Source organism: Apus apus, chromosome 2 (genome assembly GCF_020740795.1).
Source record: "Apus apus isolate bApuApu2 chromosome 2, bApuApu2.pri.cur, whole genome shotgun sequence".
NCBI lineage: Eukaryota > Metazoa > Chordata > Aves > Apodiformes > Apodidae > Apus > Apus apus.
Genome location: NC_067283.1, coordinates 124988701 through 125015449, shown reverse-complemented (window position 1 = coordinate 125015449; position 26749 = coordinate 124988701). Strand labels below are relative to the sequence as shown.

Below are 26749 nucleotides of genomic sequence, written 5' to 3'. Positions count from 1 at the left end.
GTTCAAACCCCACTGCTATGAGCAGGGACACCCCAGACTAGACCAAGCTGCACAAAGCCTGATCCAACCTGGCCTTAAACACCTCCAGGGAGGGGCTTCCACAGCCTCCCTGGGCAACCTATTCCAGTGCCTTGCTACCCTCATGTTGAAGAATTTATTCCTGATACCTAAGTTAAATCTCCCTTCTTCCCGCTTAAAACCATTACCCCTTGTCCTACCACTACCCTCTGTGGTGAAAAGCCCCTCCCCACATATCTCTTTCAGTTGTACATTTTCAGAACTCACTTAACACACCTAATCCTATAGCCATTAGTAAGGCAATAAAACAACGTGAGCAAAGAGCAATAAAGCAATCATATCCCAGCATGTTTATTTAGTTGTGGTCCTTAATGACAGAGACCTTCGTACCCAGTGATACCTGGAGCTGCTACTAATTATCTTTCTTAAATCCCTGGTTATCATTATTCTCAGACTTATGCCTAATGTTTTAAAGCATGCTTCACATAACTCATGCAAAAACAAACAAACAAACAAACCTATCTCACAGAAAGAAAAGTTTTGTGGAAAAAAAAAAAAAAAATCTTTGCAAATTCAGCCCAAATCCATTTTCTTTCAGAGCAATACCAAAAGAGGTGAGTTAAGAAGGCAGGAAGGTGGAAGTGGACATCATGGGTACAGGCTGCACTTAATGCAGGATGTGATTTAGATACAATGCAAAATTTGCATAGCTGCACTGAGGTTGTGTTAAAATGTGTTAACACGTGCCTTTGTCAGTGGGTGCACTGTCTAGATTAGGTACATAGAACACCTGAAGCACTAAACATAGCTTGGAGGCTGTTTAATATTAGACCATAGACAGATCTTGGTAAGAAAGTTATTTAAAATATAACTATGTACTTGTGAATCTGATGGTAAACAGACTTTCCTCTCCAAAATACTTGACAAGCAGTCAAACTTAAGATGTATTAACTACAGTATATTGTGCTTATTTTTACAATCAATCTATGTTGATCTAAAATCCATTCCTTTAAAATATCACATCTCTTCATTTAAAGAGCTATAGTTACCTATTAACGATTCAGGTAAAGCTTCCTTTCTCTTCACCATTTATATTATTCTGTAAGAAGCTTAAGAAGCATTATTCCCATAAGGAATAACCTACACTGACTTTTGAATAACAAAGCAAAATGGAATTTGATCCAATATATTCCTAACGTGGACCAAGAACATGTGATTGCCCTTCAGAAGAATCCGTTTTGGTTTAAAATTGGCAAAAAAAAATCTAGGGATGAATCACAGCCCAGTGACTGGTCACAGTCACAACTACATTCACAGACAAAATACAGTAATTTACTTTCAGTTTGGCTATTTCTTGTTTCATCTTTCAAACACCCCTGCTGTTTGGGGGCTTTTTCCCTAGTTCTGAAAATTAACAAACTATTTTTTTAGGATTACCTCTTCAAGTCACGTAAAATGTCTGCAGAGTCACTTCACTTTTACTTCACCCATACGCTGTGTATGTGTCAGTCTTTTCTTCCTAATGTTTCTTTCTTTTTATCCTGTCCCACTAGCTCATTTTCAGTCAGTCTCCTCTCTTTGATATTGTCATTTAGATCCTTAAGTATAAAAATCACTTCAACAACAACAAAATAATAGATATATATATATTTCATTAAGGCAATATGTCTTTAGACTACTATTGAAACAAGATAAATTATTACATTGAACAATTTTTCAGGATCAAAAAATCATAATATTTCTTAACCTGGAAGAGGCCACTGTTGGATTTCTTACCAGATTGTACTTAAACATATGCAGATTTTACATTTTCTTCTTTTAAAATCTTCGTAAGAGATGTTTACAAAATGCCTGTGAGCACCATTATGAATTTCCTGTGCCAATTTGAACAAGATTGGTCTTTTAATCCCTTCCTTTTTAGTCTGAAAAAAAATCTGAAATTTTCTTTTAAATAACAGGGTGTGGGGGGGTGTTAAACTGCATTTCTCGTGCTGTATGATACACCTGTTGCATTGCCTGTTCTTCTCCTGCTCTCTCCACCTTCTCCTGAGTTTTCCAGATAAATTCCCTCTTACAGTTAGTCTTTTGTCAGAGACATTGTACAGATGTACAGTGGGTTTTTTTTCATCTTCTGCGAGTTCTAGGAACCAGCCCTTGTTCAAACTGGGATGAGCTGCACAAACATGGAAGCCCAGCCACAAACTAGCAACTGCTCAGAACAAATAATTGCATGAGCCAGATAACATGATGTCACATTAATATTCTAAGCAAAACACAGAACAGGTTGTGTTTGAACATGCAAGTGCATTCGAAAGCACATACAGCTTGACAACATTCTTCAAATAGCAAGCTCTAAACAGAAAAGTTGGTCCAAAACTACCCTGAGGTAAAAATTCCTCTTTTCATTTGAATTTTTGAGTGTCCAAACAGTATGCTATTGTCCAAAAAATGGCTTGCTGAAATAAAAACACAATAAAAAAGAGCTATGTGTAGAATTATTTCATTGAGAAAGGATCCAAAGTAAAGCACTGTGTATAAATCACATCATTTAGCTTAAAAGCAGGGAGAACAAAACATGGACAGATTGAGGAAAAAAAAAAAGGCACAGAAAATAATGGGAGGAAAACAAAACAAAACAGTACTGCTTTCAGGATGATTGAACTTTGTTTAATCCATATTTTACTCTCTGCTACATAGCTTTACAATCTTGACAAAGTGTCAGGCAATTGGAAGAAAGCTGGAACAATGTGCAGCTTTTTGTCAACTTTATGCCTCCCTAAATTTAGATGAATTTTCTGAAAAGAGAAACTAAAAATAAATCAAGAAAAAGTGTCAATAATAGGGCCTGAGTTATCCAGTAATAAAAAAATGAAAACATTTTTAATATACTTAAATAGAACTTTCATAACATAAATAGTGGCAATGAGACTTGACTGGCACTGAAAAAAAAAGGGATTTGTAGCTGACTTAAACAGATGACCTTTTTAAACAAAAATTACACTGCTTATATATACTGTGGCTTGTTTACTTACATGTTTAAACTATTGTAAGAACTCATAGTTAAAATGTAGCCAACGAGTACTTTACCTAATCTTAATAGCAAAAGCTGGCACTGAAGTCTTGGATTAGCAAATATGTTCACATTAGTAGTTACAATTTTAGCTTCCAGAATTAAAATCAATGTCAATTTACCTGGATACTGTAAATAAATTAACAAAATATACAGAAAATTAATGTATACATATTTATATTACAATTTTATTTTCATCATACATACACAGTGTGTTTTTGTGTATATAGAGAGACAGAGAGAAGGTTATGCAGTTTGGCTAAGGGACAATTCTGTCAGAAAGTCGTGTTTAAATGCAATGCAATTATCTTTAAGGAAACGTGCTAGTAAGTTAAAAAGTTGAAAAATATGCATTTATATAAATGTAACAGATTTAGGCCTGGATTTTCTAAAAAGAAAACTTCCAGAATCCCTTTGTTATATTAGTTCTTTTGTCATTAGAGTAATACCAGAGATACTTGACAAGGTAACTACTAGGCTAAGTTAAAAATTCAGTTAATACATAGGACTTTTCTGAAAAAAGCATCCACAAAATAATGGCAGTGAAAAATTAAAAACAGATCGAGCAAGCTGGTTGTCAAAATGAACAAAATGTTAATCTAATTATGAAAAAAATCTTAATCAAATTTGAAATAAAAGACCTCTAAAACCTAGCAATTTTTTTTTTTCTACGTAGCTGTAACAATAGTTAGATGCAACACTGAAGCCATGTTTATATTTACATCAATTTTTGCCAATTCTTTACTTATTCTCCATGAAATAACATATTAGGTCCAGAGTTGCAGCACTGTGCATTCCACCTGCCATGCTAGCCAACAAGATTAATCGTTCTTCTCATTGCGAACTTGTGACCACTGAGGAGCAGAATCATCAACCAGCTTTTTTAAAACCTCTGGATTAGATTAATCATGTCTAACCTTACAAGTCACTCAAGCTCCCGAAATTTTTCATTCTATTACCCTTTCATGTCAATCCTCTTGTTCTTTGCCCTTTTCAATCTTTCATTTTCATGTTAATGGACAAAGACTTTTATCATTCCTTCTGACAAGTTCACCAGTGAAACCATTGCTGGTTGAGGTATGCAAAAGCAAATTACATTAATTGTACCAGAAGAGTTAGTAGAATGATGCTTTACCAAGCCACACATCTTGATTTTCTAACAGATCTGCATTAAGCTAACAAATATGATCACACACTAAACTTCCAATATTTAACTGAATGTAGTCATAAAGTGTATCACTCAGTAACCAAATCCACACAGAAAATGTGCAAATTATTACAAAGCAGCACTACATCTGGAACAGCAACATGCACTATCCCCTAGATAGCACTAGGGGACAAAGAGCACGATCCCCTTCAGTCTTAAAAACAGTTGTATCACTTAGCACACTTCCTTCAAACAAGCCTGTGAGGAAAGCCACCTAAAACTCCTACTAACATATAGAACTATAAAACATTTTTGAGACTAGAAATGTAGAATCAGATCATGGCTTGATGGCAAGCCTGACAAAAGGTTAATACAATTTTACTCAGACCACGGAAAGAAATGTTACAGTTGTTTTATGCCATACAAGTATTTATTAATGTGTTTATAGGCTGCCATTTATTTTAGTTGAAACATTTCATGAATTATTGGAAGACATGTTATAGAAAACACTATGCAAAGTAGTAGCTGGTCTCAAGAAAATTAAATAAAATTATGAGATGAGAGGATGAGACATAACAAGACAAGATTAAACAAAAAGAAATTAAAAGAAACAGTGAGATATAACTGCCTGCCAATGTTATTTTCACAGGTAACATTCTGTACCCCCAGTTCTAAACACTAAGAAGGTGGTGAGCAGAGGGATCTCAGACCTGCTTACAACACAGCTTCTCAACATGGACACAACAGTGAACAAACTGAAATGAGAAGCACACACGAATCACAGGTTTGTAGAAGATAAGTACCACCATAAAAAGGAGCTGCCAAGATTTTTTCAGAAGTATTCAGGCACCTTAAGATGCAAACACATATGGTAAAAGAATCCATGGCTCTTGATAATGACTGGCCTCTTCCTGTTGGGAACCAGCATGCTGAAAAGCACAATTCTCAACTGGAAGAGTAAAAGAGGGAAGGACAAGATCGCTGGCATGAAGAAGAGGTTGAACAGAGGAGGTATCTTGTACAAAGACTTCTCCAACCCAAAGACGATTCCCTCTTACACACACATAGCCACAGTGTTCATTCTACCACCATTTTCAAGAGGAAAGAGAGCCAGCAACTGCAATTACTTCTGAAGGTTTTAAATGCCCTGTTCCTTTGTGATGGCAGAGAAGATGACCAGCTGACAGACAATATGTAGGATAGGTAGGCTGTATTTCACTAGTCATCTACTTGCATCTTTTGATGACCCCAGCCCCAAGTACGCCATCCCCAAGTACTCCAATGAGAAGTGTGATGCTAAGAGTTTGCTAGATATTTTTGTGTGTATTATGCTTATGAGTTGCAAATTAACTGTAAATTGTTAAGGCAATCATAAATGCTAGGAGGCAATTCTTAGACCTCAGTTCCAGGTGAATATGAAATCTCCTTTATGAAACAAAATCTTGGAAAGTATAAACACCAACAGATTAACTTGAAAGTGCCTTTTTTATAGTAGAGATATACTTTAAAAAGAGCCCGCGTTTGTTTTTTGGGGTTTTTTTGGTTCTGCATGGATAGGAATTTCATGGGCAATGTATGCAACTAAGAAGTCTAAAATAAATACATGATAAATTTTAATTTAAATGCCTCTAGAATTTGAAATAACTAAAATAATTTTAAATATTTGCAATTACTAACTAAATGTATTTTTTCCCCAGAACTGGTTTCCATGTATCTCAACTGCATGTGGCTGTACTATCTGTCCCATTCTGCTATACTAAGACAACACAGCCAGTAGCAATTGAGAAAACATTACACATAGTGCCTAGTTTGCCGTGAAATTCTAGATGAGTTAACAATAGATAATGGCCTACAATTAATGTGTGACTTATTTTAGTAAATCTCACTGATACAGCAATTCAAGCACACTGCATCAGGGCTGCACTAAGTATAATCAAATGGGCATGCAGAAAAATCAGCAGAAATTACAAAAAAATAGAAAATAAAGCCACATGCTTACAAGTCCCATGGACTTGGTGTTGTTTTGGCTGTTGTAACACAACTGTTTTATAAGGATTTCCAGTGGAGAGTTTGTAGAGAAAAGAATGAAATTTCAGTGCTCATTAGTACCCTGCTCCTTACCCAAACCTATTGAAATAGTTAAAAACCCTGTTCAGTATCACTATGATGGCTGCCATCTTGAATGACACTGAAATGTAAAGGGTATCTTTGCAAGCTCCCTTTCACCTTTTTAAGTGAGCTACCAGATACACATCCAGTACTCACATCCAATCCACAATATGGATGCAGACTAGACGATGCGCTCTACGGCAGTAGTTCTGCAGCAACCTCATGATTCCACTCTTTTCAAGAAGCCCTGATGAATATGTTAACAACAGAAGACCCAGAAATATCTCTGTATCTGAACAGGTCTATCTGGAACTTTGTTAGCCATTTCCTTTCATTACAAAAGCTAAGCTTAAACATAATCCTAGCCCTACCCTTTGTTTTCTATTTATTAAACAATCAATAATCCAGGAAAAATCCTTCTATCTTCACCCATTATACCTTTGCTTCTTTAAGTGCCTTTTTGAGGAAATTTGCCAAAGGCTTTTTGGAAAATAAACTATACTGAGACAACGTCTAAAATCACAAGCAGAAAGCACTTCAAAGCTCCTAAACCTGTCATATCCCAGCTTTGCTTCATACTGTATTGGGATGAGGTCTGGAAGGTCACCATTCTCCCTGCTTCTCTCTCACTGACCTCATCGGTGGGAGAGGAGCTATGGCATTTGCTTACTTTCTCAAGACAGGACACACAACGACCAGGACACAGGGAGCCCACAACACCAGAAGGTCCACTGAGGCACACCTATGTCAATAACATATCCCTTTCCCTATAGCTAGTGACTCCCTGAAAGAACTTCAAGCTCATGCAGTGTGAGTGTGCACTCCCACTGCAAATTTTTTTTTTTTTTTGCACCTCACACTGGATTTTTACTGCTGCATGGCATTTACCATTTCCCAAGATATTCTAGTTCTTTGACACAGGGGTACCAGGTGACATAAAAGACACAGACTAGTAAAACAGATTAGCACATATTAATCATTCTGTAGCAGGATAGTTGAAAAATACAAATAAAAATTCAAGAAACTCATAATCAGACAAAAAAAAAAACAAAAAAAACACTGCAGCAAGATTTGTCCTAAGACATCTGGCAAAACTAGCCTATTTCCATACTTAAATATAGCCTGAAGCATAAACTAACATTATTTAGTTTTCTCATCTTTATTCACCTAACAGCAATACAAATCTGTGTAACTGTGGATACAGAGATCTCCTGTATAATCACATTGCCTGAGTATATGCTTTTGATTAATAAACAGCAGACATAATAATTATCTAAAACTGAATTACTGTTTTTACTTGCTATTACCTGAGCATTCTCTTCAACAAAAATAAATGCGAACAACTGACATTTATTTGCCCTTCTGCTACTGTTTCAGTGGAAACCTAAAGATTCAGGGTTAATTAAACTCAGTTTTTTTAAAAATTACATAGATTTTGACATTATGTAGTTAATTCACACACACAAAGATGGGCCCTCTACAGTAAGATCAGCTTTGGTAGCAATGGCCACTTCTCAATAGGAAGAATGTACTTTATGTAGACAAAGAGACCAAAAGAGTTCAAAGTACCTTGCAAACAATAGCTTCCCTAAGAAAAGTGTGCCTCAAAATCCAACATCAACACACCGTTTCTTTCAAGAGCAGACATTATTTTCACCAAAAGAAAAACGCTCTGTAAGAGCATATGTAACAGTGCCCTCTGGTGAATATGTGCCCAAGCCATACGCTTTCATTATAAGGGTAAAGAAAGATTTGGCGGCAAGGCTTACTTATCAGGTGGACAGTTTTGCAAACTGAATTATTTAAAAACCAGCAATGACAAAAGTTAGGTGTTCTGAGATTCTAATTACTTTATGCAATTGGTTTATCCTTATTTTTTAAAAACACAAACTTGCATGAAGAAACGAGACAGTAGCCTTGACTAGGTGAAGATTTATGAGTGCTATAGACAGCATAACTACTTTTATGGCCGAGAATGTAATAGACCCTAAGCAAACACTGATAAGTCCTCTATTCTTCTGAGAAGTATCCACCCATCAAGTGTCCTGACACTGGAAAGCCCCACAGCTTTGATAAGAAGAAAGACACGCTAACTGTAGAAAACAATTTAATTTCTTAAGTCAGTTGAAAACATTCATTATATGTTCAGGGGTCAAGGGCTGTATGTTCCTCCATCTACTGGACAATGACCTCTGCATTTGCAATCCTATTGAAATGTATATATACATATGTAAAATGTATATATACACACACATAAAATATGTCTATATATGTATACATGTATGTGTGTGTATATATAAATATAAAATTAAAGTTAAAATATTGGAGACACTTGTTATTGAACCAAGGAGTCAAAGTCTACTTTCAAAAGGTTTAATTGTGAAACACAACTAAAAGTACTTAATAAGAAATAGCTGATATGAATTTGGAGTGGCTGAGGCCTCAAAACAGCATTCTGGTCTAGTTTTTTAGCTACTATCTGGGATGAAACCACGAGTAGCTTTATTAGGAATTACCAGAGCTGTCTGTATCCATGATGTTTGTACTGCGTAAGAAAATGGAAGTGAACCTAATGAAGATACTACCCTAGTCAACTTACCTGTCTTTTACAACAATGATTGTTCTCACTCATATTAAATATTCCTCATCACCCTCTAGCTGTAACTGTGGTGATTAATTAACTTCACTGTTTTTAAGGAAGGAACTTGGCAGTCCCACTCAGCTGTTTAACAAATAACCAGCTGTCCCCAGAAGGCTCAAAGGAGTGACTTCCAGCCAAGTTCCTCTGGGCCAGGTATAAACATCAAACAAAAAGCCACTTAAGCAGGCAACAGCAAGAAGTGTGAGGGGACATGACTGGTAATGTGTCATCAGCAAACAAAAATCTTAATTCTACATTATTTTGCAATGTTTGGTTGATTTCTCATAGAGACTGTGATGGCTATAGTGGGCATTTTAGGTCTTGATTATACTATATGGCTCATCAAAGTTACACATTAGCCTCCTCTAATACATTTACTTAACACCTTCAAATATCCAGCCGTCAGCTCTCCCAAATCAGAGGCACTTGTACTTTCAAAGGAGGACAACCAAATTAATTTTACACAAAAAAAAGCAACCAAAAAAACCCAAAAAGAAGTGTGGTACCTTGTAAACAACAACAACAACAACAAATTACAATACTTCCAAAAGTCAGAAGTTCTCCTTCCTTTGCAAATTGTCAACCTGGCAAACATATAAATTGAATAAACTCAATTTTTCAAAATACACCCCAGTTTTGCTCAAAAACTCCATATGTGGAAAAGAAGACAATAATCTGGTTTATTTTGGCAAATAAAGAATGGAATGGGCTGTTAAAGTCAGATCTGCAGTAGAAATATTAACTTTACTGATAATACTTTAGCAAGCACTAAAGATCCTAGAGCAAAGGCTACCTTTTTATTATAGCAGCAAACAGCATTCTGCTTCTTGCGGCCAACAAGCAACACTGTAATATATGAAAAACACAGTGATGGTCCAGAACACTTTGGGGTCTTCTGTGAACCTCAGATGTGGGTAAGTTAGAAGTCAGCAACTTCTAAACTTTCCCATCATATATTTTTTTATAGCTCCATAGATATTTCTAAATTCAGATGCCTGTCAACAGGAGACTTTATCCAGCAGCAAAACAGAAGAGAGAAACAACAGTGTACGATGTCACCATTTGCTCTGCAAAACAAGTAAGAGCTCAGTACAACCACATTATGTTAAGTGCTCCTCACTGGTGAAGTAATTGGTAGCTGAAAGTGCTAGGATGAGAATGTGTTTATTTTATGTCAGATTGATAATTTTGGTAGAGTGAAAATAAATTACCCAGGGTAGTTGTAAACAATACTGCACAGGAATCTAGTGTAAGTAACACAGACATTGAAAAGCAAACAAACAAATATAAAAAGCACAATTCTGCAGAAAACCTTAGCAAATTGACAAAACCTGACCAATTTGTCACAGTCCTCTTAAGTTCAGAGTCAATGAAATTTGACTGCAATGGACATTTTTTCCAGGTACTAAAGCAGGAACATAAAAAGGTCAGAAACACTGTGCTGCTTGGGGGCTCAGCCCAGGCTGTTCTGCTCACTACAAAGCTCCGCATTCCCCAAGGCGCAGCGTCCTCCCTCAGGTGCCACCAAAGCCACTGCCTGCCGCTTTCTCCCTGAGCGTTTGTAAGAGCTAAAAGAAGCTTTACTGAAATTAACTCCTTATTAATCAAAAGTAAAATAGTTCTCTCTCTTCCAGTCGCATGAGAGAGGAGGGGACAGTTATTTGGAAACTGGAGAGCCCTGGCAGCAATCCTGGCTTTTTCACCTCAAACAGTGCATCTCTGCCAGAGCTGTGGCACGACTGCATTAAGCCGACTTTATTCTTCTGTTCACAAAGGGGTATCAGTCACAACTTGCCCCAGTGATTCGCCAGGAAAAATGAAGAAGAAAAATAAATACTTTATTATACTACATGATGATGATGATGAAATAATAATAATAAAAAACAACTCCCAGAACACACAGATTTGAGTACTGTTGACTTTCCCATGCATTCCAGTATCCCAGGGTGTTCTGACAGCAATGCTGCATGGTAAATAAAGAAAAAAAACATCCACCCTAATCAAATGTATTTATTATTCTTTCAGCTGTGTTACACTGACAAAAAAAATGGACCCTCGTTCGCTTTCTTTGGGCTGTGGGATCACACTGTTACAGATCCTTCAACACAAAGGTACAAGGAAGAAGTGGGACAAATACTTTTTTCTGGTTTTATCAAGTGTTTATAGTGTCTAGGTTTTCCATCTCAACTGCTCTTGTTCAAACTAAATCCAGTTCAGGAAAAAAATCCCCACCTCATTTCCCCGAGAACCTGGTTATTTTATCTACCTCAACAGCCAAGCTACTCTACCTTGTCATTTCAATTTTCACATATTTTCTCTTTGTGTATTAGTTCTATAATTCAATGAAATCTCATCTCCAGCCCACTGCCATAAACTACTGTCTGGAACAAAGCTCTCCCTCAAATTCAATCTCAAACAAAATGAAAAAGAGAAAATCACAAATGAGAAACTGGACCACATCCAATCCTATGGGTGCCATTCTTACAAGGTCTGAAAGTTATTTTGCTTCATCAAGTAAACCTGGGCTATGGGAAGGTGCTCTCACCTGTCTTGTTGCCAAATGAGCAAGTGTTAATAAAAACAAGACCTCATTCCAGGGACATTGGAGTGTCAATGTTAATCCCTGATTTGGCTGAAATACACTTCTTGGTCTTGAAAGTGATTTCCAGATGAAATACAAACAGATTAAATGTTATTGTTTAAATAAATGGGGACGCAGGCTGTCACAAATCTGGTGGAATTACTGTTGCTAAACTATGATTACTATAAATAGTAATTATTTACTGTAATGATAGCACTTAGAAATCCTTTGTGCTCATCTGAGTTTTCTCGCAGACATTTAACAGCCCTAGTACTCTGGAAGGCAAAAAAACTTTTGCATTTATGTCCTATGTACCTCTGCACAAGCACTGATCTATAGAAATCTCAGTTTAAAGAACCTTGAGATGGGGGAAAACTTATGTTTTGTTTCAAAATGTAGGATATTTACTGCACTTTCTTATTCTGCCTTTTAATAGCTTTGTAATTACTGTCTTCAATGCTCTGCATTCATTTTTTTTTCTCTTATGCCTATGCCTTCAATAGTTTTATACAGAACCCCAACTGCTAAAGCCTGCCCAAGAAAGTTCTGGTAGCTCTAACTCATAGGACTGTATTATGAACCTTTTCCTTCAAAAAAAAGGCTGGAAAACACCAGAACCAAAGCATTTATGTAGCAAACATTTCTAAAGGCTGGAATGAGCCACTGTATGTGAACCTGCAACTTGAAAGGACTGAGCAAAGAATCTATTAAGCTTCTCTACAGTTAGAAAATACTTCGTTATATAATGGTGGCTGTAAGCAATTTTGGCAATCAAGAACAAGTAATTGTATCCATACTGTGCCATTGTTGAGGTACAAGGTATGCAAGCCCATACAACTGCTTCAATTAACTACATGCAATGGGAGTTAGCACTGAATTTAAAAATTAGTTTTCCACAGTGGAAGTGAGTTATAATGAAAAACGATGGATTATTTTGTTTTTATTTCTATCACAGTGATTTTAAATTGGTGTCAATTAACTGAAGTTCGGTCAGCAGTGAAATCAGGCACAGTGTGCAGGATTGGTGCAAAAGTTCCCACATGCCACATGATAGCAGTGATGTACTAATAACAGCATATTGATGCTGATGTTCCTGAACTCTCTGTGGCTATTAAAATAGTTTATTTTCATTGATAAGGTATAGTTAGAATTCTTTATTCAACTGCAAATAAAAAATTTGCAGCTATTTTTTACTTCTTCAGCTGATCTTTTAGAAAGCTAGGTGACTTTTCAGAGTAACACCTCTTTCTTAGCAAGTTTACCCTGATGTGATTCCATAAAGGTGCATATAGTATAGAATGAGACATTAATTAACTTGACAAGGTGCAATATCTTAAACATAACTGTCTAACATTCTTATGTACACACACCTTGTAATACATACACATTTCTCTAATTCCTTCAACTTTCCCATTGCTATACTGTAATATAAATCTATGGTTACTACTTTATCTGGAAAAGATTCATTTTTCACGTCAACCATTCGTTTTCTTCTAAGCAGAGAATCCTTACTTTGTGGACTCCTGCAAGGCTGAGTTCTGAGCTCTCTGTTCTGTTCTCACCAAGGTCATCACCTTACTACTTCCTAAGCATCGAACGTGAGGTCATCAGTCACCTGTAATCTTCACCACCACACCAGCTTCAGTGATGCTTATCTGTAGAAACATCAACAACTGTTGATACATCTCATACTCCTTTGTCCCTACTGTTCAAGTAAGCTTGAGGCTCACAACACCAAAGCCCAAACAAAGAATTTATTTTATTACTTACCCCTTCACTTTCCTCTTTCTCAACAGCTTCTATATTTCATAATTTCAGCATCAATCTGGTTCTCCTCCTTCTGCACCTCATCTGTTTGCAAACTGCCTGCTGATTCCTGAAACATTCCCTTGATATAAAAATTTCCTTGGCAAAGAACTGGAGTGTGCTTTTTTCCCAAAAAAAAACCTGTGAGGGCAGTGGCTTACTCAGAATCCCAGACCTAGCAATGGAAAGTTTTGCAGACTTCGTCCCTTTTTAAAGATAATCGTATCTAGAAGTCCAACCCTGTTCAGTAGTTGCTATGACCAATGTCTGACCTGTGATCTTCCTGGCCACAGCAATTCCAGGTGCTGGAGGACAGTCACTTCATTTCATCCCTACCAAACACAAGATGGGAGAGCAGAGCCTTTGGAAATAAGGCCTGCACACATCTTCATCAAATTCTTCATCTTGACTTTCATCTGTTTTCAATTCAGCTACATCTCCTTCTGCCCTAAAGCCAAGCTCTCCAGCCCCACAGATGTACAGACTCTAATCCATTCTCTAACACAGAGAATTACGTTCCTGCTCCTTGCCCAAGAATAAGTTATAAAGAAAGAATAAACTTCCTCCAACAATAACCACTTCCTCTCCAAAGTATTAGACTGGAAGAAATCTACACCGATGCCAGAACACTGTATGCCACATTTTTTCATGCTGGCACTGTGCACCAACCAGGTATATCTAATATACAGGCAGCTGCTCTTCTCATGACTTTAGTAAAAATTGGAGTAATCAAAAAGACAAACAAAACCACATAGAAACAAATAAACAAAAAGCCAAACAAACTCCCAAACACACAAAAAACGCCAGGCATGTATGACCAGCCTTTGTCTAGAAAAAAGTATCTTTGCACGCTATTCTTGTTTACTAGTACTCAAGTCTATAAATAACCCGCACGCACTCATGCTCCCTCAGCTAGGGCAAAGCAATTCTGATAGAACTGGACAGCTGTACTAAAAATGGGAGAAAAACCTACCAGGGGAAAAGACAAGTTTTACCTACATATAGGTTAAACAATTTACAATTTTGCTTAAATAAAAATTGCATAGTTGCCCTTCTTTAGAGACACACACAAAGCTTGAAATGAGCTTTTTGGACATAGATATCCACATATAGAGAGCAGGCATTCAGACCAGAACAACGGGCATCAACAGGTATCAAGAAATTGCTCAGGGAATTTAAAATTGTGTGGGATTCTCTCCTTCATTACAAACAATTCTGTTTCTTAACACAGATTACTATGCCTTATTTTTTTTTTTTTATTTAAGAAACAGTCTACATTAAAGTTCATACATTTGTGACATCATTCTAAGGTGTTCTAAGTGAAGCTTCTAGAAGTTAAAAAATCGGCTGGTCAAAATGTAGACTACTCCAATTTTACTTTAATTTTTGTGGTTTTTTTCATTTTAAGTATTATTTTAAGAATCTATTTCAAAAGAAAAACATTGAAATATTTATTGCATTTGGTTTTATTTTTGTGAAGATTATTCTTAAAAAATAAATTTAAATAAGAGTTTGCTAAACTTATAATTCCTAAACACTGACTGCATGTTGGAAATGAACGTGTATATATATAGTAAAAAACAATTACAACAAGTAACAATTGTTTTATAAAGCAGTTGCTAAAGGCTTTGTTTTTTTCTTATGATGACATCCAGTATAGCTGCATCTGCTTTGGTATTGCTGCACATTTTACTACAGGAAAAAGTAGGTGTCACGATACTTAAAAGCATAGCAAATCTTGCTCACACATTCATTACATAGGACATTCAATATTTTTCTAACTCAAATAACACCTATTTTCAGTTTTTTTTCTGTAGGTCATCAAAAACCCCAGCTGATTTATTTCATTTTGGGTAATTCCTACAGGGTTACTGCAAAGAATTCCGAAGTTTCAGTATCATTAAAAGTTGCCAACTATATATTAAAGTGACACTTTCACACACTATAATCTGCTGAAAGAACTTCCAAAACGCTCACTGGAAGTTTTATATAAAAGTCAAAAATATTCCTCTATGTCATACAGTGTCTTTCCTCTCAGGAACTCAATACCTTTTGCTTTAAATGTCAACTGTGCTGAAGTATAGGGCCTGACTGTAAAACATTTCTGTGTCTATGCACATTGAGCACCCAGCTTCTAATGTGTGATTGCACAGAATCTTTAGGAACGCATTTAGTGTGCTACATTTAGTTCCTCACGAAAGTAACACAGCAGATGAAAGAAGAAAGGTAGCAGTGGCATCATACTACCTACAGTACACTGTGGATCACCACTAAGTGTCTGACGGCCCGCAGGATGAGAACCACTGCTCTGTTCAACTATAAGCACAGGTATTTATAGACTAACAGATAGATTTAGTGTCATAAACATCCCCTTTGGTTGGAAAAATTTAATTACATACACTGTTTAATATTAGGTGGCTGGTTTGTGGGTTTTTTTATTTTATTTTTTCTTAAATTACGAGGTTAATAAGGCATACAAAATTAGTTTAAATGAATTTAGGAAAGGATGTAAGGCTTGTTTTATGGGAAGGTTATTGATTTTCAACAGGAATCTAACTATGTCACATACTAATAACAGCATTAAATATTTTCTATCAGGAGAAGAAGGCAAACTGCAGACTCGTATGATTCACAGATTTACTCCCAGCCAGAGGGAATATACATTCATCCAAATGCTGTATCTAAAGCTTGAGCTTCAATGTAAGTAGTTCCCAGTGTTCCCAGCTGGAAGATATCCTTCTACATACAACTACGCTGACTCAAGCACCAGGGTCATCTCAAATAGCCAACACTAGGTCAGGCCCAAAATGGGTTAGAATTTTCAATTCAGTACTATTAGGATCAGGATACAGAGGCAAAGAAGAGAATATTTCTAATATTTGGCACACCAAATCCAAACTGTATATGGAAAGCATCTCAGCTGAACAAAAGGGATTCCTGCAATCAGCAGCCACTAGCAAGCAACAGATTTTTCCTGACAGCCAAAAAATATATTTTGATTTATCAAGGATCACAGGACATGCTGATTTTTTTTCTCTAGCTAAAAGCAATCTAACATCTTTAATTTTCCAGGACCACAAGCTGCACTTGTGCACTTGTGGGCAGATGTATCCTCTGCAGTAAGGTGCACCACACAATCAGCTTTCGAGATCTCTAAACCATTAGTGGACTTACACGAGGGCTCCCCAAAGTTTTTGCTTGCACACGTACTGGTTTGAGGCAGAACAGAGCTCTCAAACTGAAAAACAGAAATCCATTATCTGACGACCCAAAATTACCAGACAAGGCAGTCAAAGAAGCTGTTTTTACAGTGACTTCCCAGAGCATATTGTCTTTCTGGATTTGATAATGTGTTTAGTTCTAACTATATTACTTCGCCTAGCTAATTAAATACTTCTGTACTAGGAGAGTTTTTCCTTCATGACCTTCCCTATACAGCTGAGGTTTAACAAGAACCTTGCTGGCTAGAACTGCTCTACAATGCTGTTTTTCTTCTTCTTCGGGAAAGGAGTTCAGCCTTATAAATTCAAGGCTGCTACATGCCGAAGGTGACCATAGAGGTTAAAAAGTTTGCTGCAATCTCTAAGATATGTTCTTCAGGCCGCTTGAAGCTGGTCTCATATTCTACCTGCCAATGTTTTTGCAATTCATACATTTATATTAATTTCAGAATGCTCATTTGTGTTCTCTGGTACCATAAAGACCTTGGAATGATCATTTTTATTTTCTGTTTTTTATTTTCTGCCCTCTTTTAGCCTCAAACACATCTTGGGAAATAAATTACTTGACCTATTGGATTAAAATAAGATTAAAAATCCACAATGAAGTTCTTTAGTAACAAAAATTATGGTAAAATTACTGTTAAAATTTGAATGCTTTTCTCAGCCAGAATCTTTCACTTAATATTTCCTTGAAATTTAAGTCTATTAATTGAAAAATTCCCAGTTTTGCTCTGGTATTAGAAAAGGTCTTTAGAGACTCGCCATTGAAAAGATTACTATAGTGGAGTTGCTTGTTCTATTTACCACTAATCAACGTGATGTTAAAAATGAGGTTAGTTGCCATCAGTCAATTTTCAAGCCGACAAATACCCCTACCATTATATATACACCAGTCAGCTTACTCTTTTTGACAAAAAAAAAAGAAACTACTCATTTTGTTGACACTAAAATTAGTTGAGGTCTGGCTGCAATACTCTAAAACATGAGCCTCATCTCTCCTCAGAACTGACCGCTCCTTTCAATGGGGAAAGCAGAAGCTGGCACGCACCCGGACCACAGCCATGGAAATTCAACATCCACTAGATCTACAGAAGTATGTCTGTGTTCAGCAATTTAAGCAATTATCTAAACTACAGACAAGAATATGTATTAATCCTGGCACTTCTGTTATAGGGATAGAGACCTTCAGGAGAGATGGCAGATGAAGTAGCCCAGCAAGTGGTGCTAATGCCTTACGCTACCTTGGTTGCTTCGGTTGAGCCTGAAAATGGAAATGAAATGCATCATCCTGTATCAGGGCACTTGTACTTTTTCTTCTCCACTCCTACTTATCTGCAAACAAAGTAATCTGAACAATCCTGAAAAATCTGGCTGCGGAGATGAACCCCAAATCAACCCAAAGGCTCAAACCAGAATTGTGTTCTGTAATGCACAGAATGTACCTACATGTTTAAATCTCGTATGGATTGTAAATTCCTGGGAGATGGGGCACTGGTTCATCCTGTTTATGAGTTAAGGAGATACAGATCCTGTAAAGTACTTGTTACTTGAGATAAATTCTTTTCATCGACTCACTTTAAACAAACAAACAAGCAAGCCGTAACCAACAAACAAACAAAAACCACTCAAAAAGTTAGCCTCCTACACCTGCAAGTAGCTTAATGCATTTTACATTTTTACAACTAGATTTTCTTCCCTCTAATCCTGAGGCTACTTTTTGCTCTTTGGGGAAACTGCCGTGGAGGCTTGCTTTGTTTTGGTTTTGTGGGGTTTTTTTCAGATTTGTCTGCAATATAATGATCCGGTTTTCAATGCAAGCTTGGATGTCAACACCAAAATCTTAGAGGGACTAGTTTGTATCCTTGAAATTTATCTAGAAGATTCTGAAATGAAACATAGCAATATAAATCTCGCATTAAAACCAATTGCCTTCCTATGCATTTTTTTTTTCCTTCCTACTATCACGGACAAAGTTATTCATATTACTATGATAAAACCTAAAGTTTTGCCTTAAACTTATGGCAGACCAAGTTCTGACACTTAAAAACTCAAACATGTTAAAAAGCATTGTCTCTAAGTATATGTAAACCACTTGTTAAAATTATATGTTTAATATTAATATAAAAAGTCACTGAAGCTCACAGAGTCAGATAAAAACAAAAGTTGAAACCAGTAATACAGGGTAGGACTGTAAAACATGAACTGAGACAAAAAGCTTGAAAGACATTAAAGCCTCTTGAAAAACGTAAATACTTCTGAAAAGTTTTGGATTTGGACATTTTAAAGCCAGGAATATCACTCTTCTCCCCAAAAGGTACGAAGGATATTAAATAAGGGTAATATATACATGTAATGTCGATAGTGTCTACCACCAAAATCAGATCTAGCAGTAAAAGCTATGCATTGTTTTCAGCGCTCATAAGTAAAAAGCCTACTTCCATTCTAGCATGCTCAAAAGAAGAAATACAGAATCCATATGAAACTACAAACACAGCCAATGATGTATGGGACCTTTATCCCACCTAATCGGGTCACTGCGTGGCTACCGTACGGTTCAGCAGAAAAGACTGGTTTCAACTTGTTTAGCAGTTGGGACGCGGAAGCAATATACAGGTGATGTATTTAGTAATTCTGTGAACAAAATTCTATCATTTTCCAAAATAAAAATTTTACCCTTGGGAGTACAACAACAGGTACAAGCCAGCACTTGACTACAGCTACAAAGTAGAGAGGACAGTGAGTGTTGTATTAATGTATGCAATGGCAATGTGATCACCATCTTCCAGCTCTGAGTAGTGTCTAGCCCTCTCTCAAATAATTTCTTCTGCTAATGAAATTTCAGTTTCCCATTTCCTTGTGAAAGACAAGGCCTGCAACACACTTTTAAATGTGATTCTGAAACAGGTGGTGTCAATAAGAATAATCTTTCTCATCCTGGTCATCAGCTAAAAAAACACACACACAAAAAAAACCAAACAAAATAATCCCACACTATCTAGCTGCAGGAGGCACAAAAAATGCCTAAAACACGTAAGGAAGCATGGTCATTGTGGTGAGCCATCTTCAAGCATCTGGACCAGCTCTGAGAGTATGAACTGGTTCCATTCAGTGCCCAGTGCTGACACTTTACATGTCAGCTATTAATGAAAAAATGTCTTGTGTAGCAAATAGAATGGGAAATTAAATTCGTAACTTTCTGCCAGTGAGACCTATTTTAGGTAGCAAGTAGCTGGTAACTGATGGACATGGCTACTAATTTTTTCTCAGATAAGTGTAAAACCAGGCTGGTGTAGCCTAGCAACCTCATACAAACATGATTCTCAAAAAGGGGATTCTCACTGCAACCTTCCCATAGATGCACTATCAATTGCAAGCTGAAGCCATTTCAGAGGCTTGATCTTCCTCTCCCACTTGAGCATAATGCCCATGTTTGGGCAAGTACTGTCATACATACATATTGAGAAATCCTCTTCCACCAGAGAACTAAATGCAAACAAAAAAACCCAGAAGTCTAGGGGCAAACTTTACCATGCTAGGAACAGATAATGGAAACAACTCTATTTGCATAGAAACCTACTGCATAGGTCTATTGCAGACAGATTCCCAGATAAACAGCAGGCAAGGAAAATTCACGCAGCACCTTGCATACTGCTGACTGTAATGTATGTCCTTGTTGCCTGGATACCTCTAGTGAATTACCAAGCAGGGGTGCGAGTCTTTTTTTCTAGTCAGTATTGAATAAAAACATCCCAACCTACTACTCTGTAAGAGGCAGAAGATGCACATGGAGGCTTCCTGTGCCCATGCCAGCCGAGTGCCAAAAAAAAGACAGATAGAGCCTTGAGAATTTTAAATCTTGTGGGTTGCCGTGCCATGTTATGAACTAGATCTCATACAATTTATCACCCAAGTTGCAGAAAAAATAGTTCAAGAACTCAAAATAATGAATTCTGTCATTTCCAATAGAAGTGTGAAGGGAGAATTATGAATGAACCTTTTAAAAACACGTATGTGGAGGGAGATTGCCCTTCTACAAAATGAAAGCAGCAGGCTTCTATTTAAATGGCCCAATCCTGAAAGCGAGACCTTTCATTTTCAATTAACTTAAATTGACAATTGAGAAAGGCTTGAAAATGCTGTTGGAGGCTTTCAGTTTGATAGATCTCAGGTCTGACATTGCACACAACATTCTGACCCGATTTTTAGGGTGTGCTGTTTCAAAATTGAAAATTCAAAATGAAAAATATTTGATTCAATCAAAGCTGTTGCAAGACATTAAAACCTCTTAATCTGTTTGAAATACATTTTCTGTATTTTCTCTTCATGATATGTTATATAATGCATCATTCAGGAAGATACATTAAAACTTAAGAGCCATGCCTTCCCACAACCTTCTATGTTGCAGTAACACTTTAGCTGAGAATTTAAATTCTATCATGGAATATATTACCATGTACAACAGGTAACTATTTACCACAGAAATAAAACCTTTCTTTATATGCTAAAGCAATCGACATTACCAGTCTACTTTACCAGAAAATGCAATCATCTGATATTACATACTTCATATCAACATAGCATAAAATAACCTAATCAAACTAATTTTCAGGCTTAATACTAATTAAAAAGAAAAAAGAAAAAAAAAAAGAAATAGAAGACTTCTGAACAGCTGAATTGACTTCATTAAATAAAAAAATGAAAATAAATAAATCAGAGAATACTTTAAAGCTCACAAGCAAGAGACAGAACTTTGAAATCACTGAGGACTGAAGCAGAGAGATGCTCATATTCAAAGAGTCCATTTATCAATTAATAAATGGGAGTACATTGCCAGTGCTACTTGACACACGTAAATGCAGTCTGCTCAGCTCATTACCACGTTATGACAACAATGCAGGCTTAAAACAGTTGTAAATTATTATTGTTTTAACAGAATAAATTCCCAAATGAACAAAAAACAAACAAACAAAGAAGTTTTTGGGTTTTTTTTATCATATGGGTTACCATATTACTAGTTCTGATTATTATTTTTTTTCAGGAAGTATCTTTCAATCAATGACCTACTAGGGTTAATTAATACTGCTGAATGTTTTGTTTCTTGTAGCCAGTAGAAACTGATGTACATGATGTAGATTTGCAGGTAGCACTGATGACATGATGGACCCCATTTTTCCACTCCAATCATAAAATAGTTTGAAGACACAACATGGACCAATCTGTTGTAGCATTGAGTCCATATGGACTTGATATAAATTCTCCTCCAAAATCTGAAACAGGAACCATGTCAAACACAAAAACAAAGTTCTGTTTGTGCACTACTGTAGTTTGGTAAACCCAGTGGGATCAAATAGGATTTGATCAGATTCAAATTTAGCCAAGCAATGCTAGGCCATATCTTGAGGAATAAGAATAGCAAAGATGTGTTTATACTAGAACGCTTTTATTAGGAGTTGGCCTGGAGACTATTTAATGATGTGAACAAACTAACAGTAAATAGCACTTGGCCATCCAAGGAACTGGCTATTATACCAGGTCTCAGGAATCCCATTTTCCTTACAGTAACTCCTGTTTTCTTCCCTGGTGGGATGGCAGGACAAAGAGCAGTGGTAGCTCAATGCCACCTGAAGCTTTTCCCAATACACTGCCTAAGGGTACTTATAACAGCCATATTGGAAATGCAAACTGGATCTCTGCTTTGCTCTGGTTTTACACTATTGCTGCTAAGTACAAAATTCTGAGATAGAGATATTCCTCTAGTTAGATAAGATGCAGAGAAAGTTACACTTTGTGTTAAGGAAACACAAAGTTCATGTTCTGGGAAGCTAGTCCAAAAGTGTGAGCTGCTGAAATCAAAGGTAACATCATGAGCAAGTTAACAGCATCCTCATCTTGTTCTACACTTGTTTTGGTTTTGGTTGGGTTTTTTTTTTGTTTTGTTTTGTGTTGTTTTGGTTGGTTGGTTGGTTTGGGTTTTGATTTTTTTCCAAATACAGGTATGCAGTGAGCCTTAGGCAGCCTGGTGCACTTCAGTAAGTGAGAAAGGGACAGAGAACTGAACACTGGGCAATTTTCTAAATTGTTTTTTCCTCTCAATGCTTCAGAGACTGAAGGATAAGGAGCAGTGTGAACTGAGTAGCAATAGAGCATTCTGTCCTTTTTCCTTATCATATGACTAGAAAAACAGGAAAATAATGAAATTACCAAAATAGTGCTAATAATATTTGAAAATCACCTGCATGTATATATATATGCTTCATATGCCTCCTATATAAGTTGCAAGAACTTCTGTTTTTTAAGGAATACAGGGAATTACACATCACTTTGTAGTCTTCTCAGCACATACAAGACTTGGGGACTTTGAAAGCTGTGCAGCATAATCAGTCTTACTAATTGTTTTAACATAGCACATAACAAAGGAGATGCTGCTTTTAACTACTCTACTGTCTTTGTGGGTGAGAAATCACAATAAATCAAAGTGCAGCTCTGTATAAGAAGAGGCCTGCACAAAGCCAAGTCCAATCTAACACAACCATAGTTTACTATGGAATAGTATTCACTGCTGCGTATGTGGAAGTCACTTTAAAGTGCCGTTATTGCAACCTACTGTCTACTTCCCAAAATGTTTGATGAAAGCCAACTTTCAGGTGTCACACCTGTGAGTCAAACATCTGTTCCTGCACACTGAAATGGGAAATATAGCCAAAGGTACCCTGTAACCAGAGTGCACCTGTTAACACTGCAGAAGCACTGGAAACACTGCTGGATTTGATGCAAAGATCATCCTTAGCTTGCTTTTGCCCATTTCATATTTGAATTTTTCTCTTTTGTAATTATTTTGCTGCTAGAGACAGTATTCCAGGATTCCCTAACAAAGGCTTCCAGCACTGGCCAAGGAGCAGCCCTACAAATCCAGTAGAGATCCATCTGCGGCACTAGTGATCACGAGGACGGGGGTGGAGAAATACGTGAGAAAAAACCAAAACGCCTTCGGAAAATCTTCCTAAAGCCGGTGCAAAGACTGCAGAGGAAATCACAAACGCCAGCAGAGCCCCAGGCAGGAGCGCGGCGGGGCAGGGGCAGCGGGCGGGGACGCAGTGGCGAAGTGGGGCCGGGCTGAGCCGGGTTCCCGCCGCCTGGTCCCGCCGGGACACGCACACACCCCGCCCCGGGGGCCCGAGGCTGCGCGACGCACAGCGAGGCTCTCGGAGCGCCCCGGGCGCTGACAAGAGGGACACGTGACCAGATGTGTAAAGAAAAAATTTAAAAAATAATAATAATGAAAAAAAATATATATAATGTAATTGCCCCCCCAGCCCGGCTGCTGTGCGCTTTACGATCAGCCGAGTCAGCTGTCCCCACCTGGCACGTTCGCCGCCTCCGGCGAGGCTTCCTGCCGGCGCGGCGGGGTGCGCGGGGTTGTGTCACTTGCCGGCCCCCGGGAACTTACCGGCGGGGCCGCCCCGTCCCTCGGGCTCCGGCGGCGCGGTCGCAGCTCAGGGCGGCGGCATCCCCCGGGCCTCCTGCCTCCCCCGCACCCCCCGGCTCCCCGCGGGCGTCCCGGCGCTGGGCTGCGTGACTTGTTTGGCGTGGCTGGCACCGTCTTTACCATATGCTTTAGAGGGAAGGAGGAGGAGAGACTGTGTGGAGCGGGGGGGGAGGAATTAACTTTGCTCAATGGCGACAGGGCAGTAGCCTCAGCCCAACCATCAGATCGATTTACTAAACAAACTGAAACGTGGGTGGGGATGTTAAACAGTAACCAGCAACCTCAATGAAAACTGAAAGCTGCCGCTGCCGACAGCGACTGGCCCTACGCGCAGTCCGCGCCCCGTCAGCGGGCGGGCCCGGGCTTCCCGGCCTGGACCGTCTCTCCTCTGCTGGGCCCCGCTGCGCTGCGGCTGGCGAGAGCCGAGGTGCTGCGGGGGGGCTTTGCCCCTCAGCCCCGGCGCCCCCCCAGCTACCTGCATGGCAGCGCCCTCCGGCCGTCGGGCCGGTACCTCGCTCCCTCGGCTGCATCGCGCCGGGCTGCCACTGCCTCTGGGCTGCGGGCGGGGAAATAACCCCCGGCCCGCCCTGCTCTGGAGCTCCTCTGCGGTCATCCACGCCGCGGGGCCCGAGTGAACGGCGACGCTCGCAGCCGCAGCTCTCCGCCGTGTTTGGCAGCCACAAATTTGCGGGCGCCCAAACCTCAAGGGTTCCCCTCCTGGTGTCACTCCCTTTGCTGCACTGAAGCTGTCCCGGGGTAGGGGGGGGATGGAGGAGAAAGAGAAGCCTCCTTCATTTTAGTTGGGCGCCTGGTGTTATAAAGAAACGGGACCAAATACGGGGTTTCACTGCAGTTTCTGGGTTCCCTGCACTAGAGACACTTCATGGGCCTCCTACCATCAGGAAGGTCGCGACACAAGGAAGTATTTATAAAATAATAATTGTCATTGTCCTCCGACATTGAACATTCACAGACTCGAAACAATAATTAACGCTTTGCCTATGATATCACCCGCTCACACCCACAGAGGCATCAGGAAGAAAGAAAATAATTCAAGGCAGTGAAGGTGGTGTCTTGTCACTCCAAATACCATCCAGGGGGCCTCTGGCGGTTTGAAAAGAGGATATTTGCGAGAAGTTCCCATGTAAGAATTACTGAAGTCCCCGTAATAAGGGACTGCCTCTCCGTGGGTGCATAAACACGCCTGACGCCCTAAAACTGTCCTCTCGTGTCAGTGATATAACGACGCTCTCGCAGAACACGGACTATGCTGGTTCTACACAGGAAGAAGATTGAAAAAAATATGAAAAATGTTCTTTTCCCGCAGCCTCTTAGAGCTGCCGGTGATTGATTGGTTTCCCCAGCGAGGAGATCAGCGACTTTCCTCTACTTTCGTACCGATGGTGCCTTGCCATGCTGTTGTATCTCGTTAAGGTGGCCAGTTCCTCATTTCCAGACCTTGCTCGTGGAAACTCTGGATGCAATTTCTAAGGGCTTTCGATCGTTCGTCGGAAGCAACAAAGGGAAATTTGCATGATAATTCCCCCCCCATTACGAAACATTAATAATCATAACTGTTCAGATAGCCACAGGGAAGGTGTAAATACATCCAGAGTCCTACGTTGTTATTTCCAAGGTGGTTTTTGAAAGGCCAATAAAAATCACCAAGGAAGACGTGTTCCTGAGGAACTCTCGCCCACCTCCTGCCGCAGATAAAATACCGCAAGCAAGGGCAACACTGACAATGAAATAAACGTTACTGCTGCTGGCTACAGCGAGCCTCGGAGCAATCCGCAGGCGCAAATAGCCGGTTTAAAAAGTGACGGTCACTTACATGAGGGTTGTTGGTTTTTTTTTACCTCTCTTCTGAGAATCTCAGCTATATGCCCATGGCTAATAACCAGTTTCCTTAGATTAATAAAGAAGACTGGTCGGGGTTTCTTTGCTGTCTTAATGAGAATAAAGTTTACATGCCAGAGTCATGTGGTCATGTTCAGCAACTGTATTTCTACACATGCACCTGGAAGCTGGCAGATTTGATGGAGGGGGGCTCAGGACGTTTTGATTCCAGTGGCTTCAGCGTATACAAACATTACTATCATTCTTTCTGCGGGAAAGGTACTGCTTCGTGCCAAAAACAAATAGCTTGCAGAATAGTAAATGGAATTTCATTTATATGCAGCGAATATTTGCGCCTATTTCTCATCACATAAGGCCACGTTTGATTTAACGATAATATAAGTAGTGGTTTCCATTTCGACTTCAGCGTTTCCTTAAATGGTTTTTATGAAGTGGTTGCCTTTTACAGTTCTCAACAACGTTTTTGAGGAAGAGTGGGGGGCAGCATAGAGTCCCCTGACGGTCACCTCGCCGCCAGTGCTACCTCTGAAGCAGCATTTTCACGTGTCACCTCCACGATGGAATCATGCGACCGCCCAAAGAGCCGCAGCAGCTGTGAATTGCCCCGGCGCCCGTGGCCAGGAGCCTTTCCCGCTTCCCCCACGGGTGGGGGCTCCCGCCACCTCCATTTCTGATCCCCCCTCTCTTGAGGATGGAGCACTAAAGCACCGACGGGGATCTTCTACCCGGTATTCCAGAAAGCATCAGCTGGGCCATCAGGGGCAAGAGATGTCCCTTTTGTTCACCACATCTCTCCCTAACCATCATCCC

At 38.9% G+C, this 26749-nt stretch overlaps 1 protein-coding gene across 2 annotated transcripts in view; it reads right to left on the bottom strand.

The window, feature by feature from the left end:
• The window catches only part of HNF4G (hepatocyte nuclear factor 4 gamma), a 59097-nt gene extending 34979 nt beyond the window's left edge, over window positions 1-24118 (bottom strand). For both annotated transcript variants that reach the window (XM_051612207.1, XM_051612209.1), the window contains exon 1: window positions 24041-24118. The gene's annotated coding sequence lies outside the window, so the exon portion shown is untranslated. The remainder of the gene's footprint in view (window positions 1-24040) is intronic.
• Window positions 24119-26749: the final 2631 nt, after the last annotated feature.